Genomic DNA, 6,390 nt, shown 5'->3' with positions numbered 1-6,390 from the left:
GTTCTAGAAGCCGAATGCTTTAAGGTGAGGTTGGGTGTAGGGATTTGGAGTCTTTTGGATAAACTATCACAATGTCTATCACAAATGAACCACAGATGTCCTTACATCAATCTGTAGTAACATGGTTCTTTTGTGTCTTATTTCTCCTTTGTTTTGAAACACACTGATTGTCATGCGCCGCACATAATGAATATTATGGCACCAGAATTACTTTTAAAGCAGTATCATTCAAACAGCTTTCTGTTCAGCTGCTTATGTTGTTGGGCAGTTTCTCCTTTATCCCTCTGCTGCGTGGTGCTTCCGTTCCTCCTTGCACTGACTGCCCACTCTCAACTGCAGCTGTCTTCTTCACTGAAGAGCTTGATGCACAAATTCACATCAGGTTGCTGATGCACAGCGTTTGCTTTTGGCAGGGACAAGCAGAGCAGCAGAAGCTTGGGTGACAGGCAGGATCAGACCTCCTGCAGCCAGCCTGATGCTGTGTTGTACTCAAAAACTCCAGGTGGTTCCAGATGCTTCAGACGGCTCTGGTAGCTGAAGCTCTGGAGGCAAAAGGGGGGCAGCTCTGCATCAGGTGACTGCTGGATACAACAGCAAAGAGAAGTGTGCAGCTGAACATAACACAAAACACATTTCAGCTGCTTGCTCTGCTTGTTTATAAATGCTTTAAAGAAGCTTTAAAGAGGAGCTGCTTGGAGGAACGATGGCCTGTATGGCCTTGGTGCTTTGTAAGCATCATAAATCACAGCTTGAAAATAACACTTCAGTACTGTACAACCCTCATCACATAATTGGCGGGGCTGTTGTTTTGAACTATACATGGCACTGTTGGATTAATTAAATATTGATACAAGACTTTTATTTCATCTACTTTAGCAATACGCATCAGCCTGCTCCTAAATCTTAATTCTTTTACTATGAGTCTGCAAACTCTGTGGAGAGCAGGAAGGTGAGGCTTCACCCAACGTGAAGTGTGAAGGGTTCAGATGTAATGTTATCACCGAGTATGTGCAGGAACTTAACAAATACTGAAGAGTTAACTGACCAGACCCTGCTCTATATTTAAAGTGTTTACAAAACAAATCCTGAGTGTGGGAGAACAGAAGATACCCTGGGAATTCTTTCAACTCTTCTGACTGAGTTCTGTCTTTAGAAAGTGCTAACTTCAGATGTCATGTTAAGAAATACAGGACAATGATAACAGAGTATTCAGGTATGTGGACATCAAAACTCTACTGGAAATGCAAATATATTATGGAACTATTTTCTAAAATTGAGATTATCGGCAGCTTCACAAACAACATTGTAACATTGCTGAAAGTTATTTTAAGTATCAGAATTTTGATTCTCCTCATCCTGGGCACACTAAATCCCTCTCCTGATGTGTCTGTTACATCTAAGGATAGCAGGAGTGAAGTTATATTTAATCAGCCAAAAAAAAAAAATAAAATTCAAAGGCAATGGCATGTGAAAGCACATGGTGTATGTCTTGAACCACTGATGTCTTTAACTTTTAATCAAGTCCAAAGGATTCACTTCTATTCAGAGTTCACTTCGGTTATACTAATGCTGGGGGACACTAACATTTGCTGCCTTTCTTCTCCATGGCAACATACCAGCTTAGCTACTTAAAATTACTTACAGGAATGTGGACACAGGTTATCCATACACAGTATCACAGTAGGCTTTTCTTTTGTCTATTTAAAGGGCAAGGATACAAAGTGGCTTCAATGCCCGTATGTAACAACGTTCTTGGAACTTTATCCTGGAGACCATCTGAAACTGGGTAATCTCTGTTTTGCTTTGGAAAAACAAATTAGTTAGTTCTTAGAGTGCAGAGGAAATTGTACCACTGTGACCCTTTATAAAGCTATTTTAGGGGAGGTATTGAGAGAAAAGTCTTTTCCATACTGAACACAGTCTGCAATAGAAACTAGAAGGCTTGAAATAGCCAGCAAGGTCTCTTCCAGCTTGAGATTTCTTCCTTTTTGATGGTGGTGTTTAAAATGCATTGCTTAAAGTGTTTATAGCACTTCGGTTTTGTAGTCTATACAGTAAGGAAATGCTGTGTGTTCTTGCTGAAGATGAGGCTTTGAGACTATTATCCATTGCTGAAATCAAGCATGAAACAAACTCTTTTCTTTTGAGTGGCGATAGCTAGCTATATAGAATAATAACCATACAGGTTTTGTTTATGTGAGATTGAACCACTCTAGGTGATTTATCATGTGTTTGTCTTCAGGAATTCTTGGATTTCTGACAAACTGCATTTCAGATTTGCTTTTCTGATTTCTAATTCCTTGCATTTATTAGGTATACTCTTAGATAACCACTGCTATGTAAGATGTCTAACTGTCATTAGAGTTTTAAAGCATCTGTGCTTTAGAACATCTAGGTGTTTCTAATTCCCTTTCCAGCTTGTTCAGTGAGAAGAAATCATTATCACTTTCTCTTCCAGGATGTCTGAGAATGGCTTAGATTTTATTCTTGTGATGATCTATGAATATGGAAGGTATTTTTGTTATATTCTATGCATATCATATGTTGTTATACTTCAAGATTTCTCTTGCTATGTATTGCCCCAGTCTTGTAGAAAGGAGAGCAAAAGATAGTGCTGAAACTAATAGACCAGTGCATATGGAATATTACAACTGAAACTGAAGAGCAAAATGTTGAGAAGATGAAAAAACTGTTTTTTCCAAATTGTCTTCAGGGGAATGGAAAAACATCCAAATGAGAAAATCAAGAACTAAGTCTGGTTTTACTCCCAGGGAAGATGGGGAAAGGCAGGAGTATGCTTTCATAGCTTGAGGTGGTGCTTGTCCTTGGTTTCTCACGCTTACCAGAGCAGAAAGAAAAGAATAAACCATCTGTATGGCTTTACGGGACCAGCATAAAGGTCCGCTTAATCTGGTGTCCTGCTCTCCACAGTGGCTGGAAACTGATGTTCAGGGAGAGCTTCGAAACAGGGCAGATGAAGAGTGTCCTTTCTTGGGCAACTTTCAGCAGGCAATGGGCAGGCCACTTTTAAGCAGGAACTGGAAAGGAAATTATTTGCTTAATAGCTACAGCTATCCTTCATTCATTTGTATAATCCCTGCTTAAAAACGTCTGTCCCTTCAGCTCTGTAGTGCTGTATAGCATCAACCCATCCAATTTAATAACACTTTGCATGGAAAAGTTCTTCCCAGTCACTGTTTTAAGCCTGCTGCCTGATCATTTACTGAGTTTCCCTGAAGTCTTGTGTGGTGGAAAAATAGTGTGATCATTTCCTGTTGGCTGCCTACGTGTCATTCTGGATTTTGTAGATAGGAAGATAATCCTTTTTCAGTCTCTCTCCAGCCGGAAATCAACTCCTCACACAGATGTATTCCCATACCTCTGCATATATTTTTAGCTGCATACATGCATTTTCTAGTTTCACGTTTTCACATGAAGAGACCAGAACTGTACACAGCACTCAAGTGCAAAAGATATTTATATAGGGATGTAATGAGCTCTTCTTTGTTCTTGGCTGCTTTTGGAGTAATTTCTAATATTTGCCTTTTGGACTACTGCTGAATAGCAGGCTAATTTTTGCAAAAAAAAAAAAAAAACTACTCACAATGACTCCAAACAATGAAGACTAATTTAGAGCCCATTATTATGTATGTTCAGTTAGGGTTACTTTCATTACTGTTTACATTGCTTCACAATTACTGACACAGACTTTCAGCTGCTGCCTCAGTGCCCTATCACTCACTGTTGTCAGATTCTTCTGCAACTGCTCAGAGTCAGCTTTCATTTGGCTTACCATGAGTTATCTTGCATCATCAGGAAACTGTGAAGATTGTTGGTCCTCACTGTTGTGGTTTAACCCCAGGCAGCAACTAAGCCCCACACAGCTGCTCACTCACTTCTCCCTGGGAGACAGACCCAGAAAAGGTAAATGTGAGAAAACTCATGGGTTGAAATGAAGAGAGTTTAATGGGTAAAGCAAAAGCTGTGTGTGGAGGCAAAGCAAAACAAAGTATTCATTCACTTCCCATTGGCAGGCAGGTGTCCAGCCATCTACAGGAAAGCAGAGCTCCATCATGCTTCACTGTTACTTGGGAAGACAAAAGCTTGTTATCACTCTGAACATCCCTCCCTTTCTCCTTCTTCCTCCCGCTTTATATGCTGGCATAACTCCATATAGTATGGGATATCCCTTGGGTCAGTTGGGGTCAGCTCTCCTGGCTGTGCCCCCTCCCAACTCCTTGTGCACCTGTGAAAGAAAGAGGGTGTTGATCTGGTTTCCTCCTCAGAATGGAGTTACCTGATGTTGGTCCTGATGGCAGCTGTGCTTTCTGATTCCTGGAGATGGGTCTTCAGTCTTTTGCCATTTCCATACTCTAGGGCACATCCAATTTCCCTCTTGCTAGTACTTGTCTTTTGCTGCCTTCGCAGCATGCACCTGCTACGAGCCTCCTACAGCCTCCTCAATTCACCCTCTGCTGTAATTTGTTTTATTATCAGACACTCTTTAATGCTTTTTGGTGCTCTACTTCATGCTTGTTCTCCAAAGCATTTCCAGTTCACTGCTTACTGCTGCTGTGCTCTCACGGTTTTGCATAATTTGAATTCATTTGCCAAAAAGACAAGGTGTAGTTTGCAAAAATCTTTAATAAAAACATGCGTCTGCTGCCTCTGCCTTGCCTAAGGGTACCGGTTTGCCCAAGAAGCATGAACCCTAACAATAAACGACACCAAAGAAACAACAATATTGCTACTGCAGGAGAAAACGAAAATGTTTTCTGAAGATTCTGTTAGTAAATATTTTCAGTGCCCATAGATCTGTTTAGCTTCAGTGTATGGAGGGTAAGCAAACATTTCATATTATATTTAGTAAACTTCCTGCTGCCTGAATTAAAGAATGGGACATGTTCAAGGCATTTGTGCTTTGCCAAGAATTGTGGAAAGAATTCCATGGTTTAACTTGGGGAGGTTTTATCTTTGCACGGAGAACTCGAGAACATTTTACATCTTTCTTTTGGAGAACGTCCCTCCCAGTTGTTAATGAAACTAAATGTGAGAAGAACAGGTCAAGGTCTTGGACGGACAGAATAGAATGTAGCTCCTCTCCTGTATTTATGTTCTTACCTCAACATTTCATCAAGATGTTAAAATCTTTGCTCCTGGTGGTGTGGATTATGCGTAAAAATCAGTGAAAAGAATTCTCATATCATTGGGTAGCAACCATGCTGATGTTCAAAAAGTTTATATAAGATTACGTAGGATTGACTTATATCAACTTTTTTTTTTTTGCCAGTGTTTCTGAAGTAATACGGTTATAATCTTCTAGAGTCATCCAAGAAATGTCTGTATGAATCCATCCAAATAATGGCTTATTTCAGGACTAAAGTTTTCTGTAGATGAGCCCTGAGAAGATGAGGATGGTATCTGTGTACATTCACTTGGCTAGTATTTATCTGTGTAACACAACTGTATTGTTTGAACAAAATCTTTAAACTGCCTTTCCATGTGTTTGCTTCTCTTTGGTTTAAGCATAGGGAGATTAGTAAGAAAAAGAAAATAGCTCTATAAAATAGCCACTTAAGAATTTGATATTGAGAACATTAGAGAATGAGTTATTCAGGATCAAGCCAGCTAATGAACAACCCAGTTTTCTGTAATTTCTTTCTATCCATGCTTTGCATTTTCAGGGCACAGTTGTTGAGTGGCCTCTTGACTGAAATGAATAATGGTGGTGGTGAATGGTGTCCTTAATACACCTTTATTTCTCTTAGGAGAAAAATAGGTGACTACGTACCTGATAATATCAAGCTTTATGTAATATATGTGGCTTGTTACTTAATCTTTTTATGGATTTTATATGAAAACTTGCTCTGACACCTCCCAAAACCCAGCTCAATATTTTTCCTGCTTCAGCTCCTGGAAACTGAACACACACACACACACACACACACACACGCACACACACAAATATGTTACTTAATAAATTCCCTAATTTTACTCAACCACATGAGATGAGACTGGAAAGTTCAGCTGAGAGAATAAAGCATTTTGTTTCTGAGCAGCATAACCCAGAAGTTACATTAAAAATACTCTGTCAAGGGAACCTTCTCTGGAGGTCTGTGCTTCAAGAGAAAAACAGGCATGTTTTTTTATATGCCAGGGTCCCCAGAATGATCCTTTGCTCTACAATGTTGCCAAGTCTGGAACTGCCAGTTTGAGCAATGGGGAAGACATAAACCAGCATCGCGCAGCCTTAGACTTCTAGAATCCTGTAAATTTTTCTACTTTTTCCAAGGAATTTGCCATTTTCCCTCCCCCCTGCTCTTATTGAATTTTGCTGGCAGTGGCATCTAGTTCTCCAAGGATTTCAATTGATTTTCTTGGATGACAAGA

The 6,390-nt window shown here is 39.8% G+C and overlaps 1 long non-coding RNA gene across 1 annotated transcript; it reads left to right on the top strand.

The window, feature by feature from the left end:
* Positions 1–1,000: 1,000 nt before the first annotated feature.
* On the top strand, positions 1,001–5,495 carry LOC136011095 (uncharacterized). The gene is made up of 2 exons (XR_010611200.1): positions 1,001–1,786; positions 2,459–5,495. It is a non-coding gene; the product is annotated as an uncharacterized LOC136011095 (long non-coding RNA).
* Positions 5,496–6,390: the final 895 nt, after the last annotated feature.

Source organism: Lathamus discolor, chromosome 3 (genome assembly GCF_037157495.1).
Source record: "Lathamus discolor isolate bLatDis1 chromosome 3, bLatDis1.hap1, whole genome shotgun sequence".
Lineage (NCBI taxonomy): Eukaryota > Metazoa > Chordata > Aves > Psittaciformes > Psittacidae > Lathamus > Lathamus discolor.
Note: the sequence above shows the minus strand (reverse complement) of the source record. Positions and strands in the feature narration are given on the sequence as shown.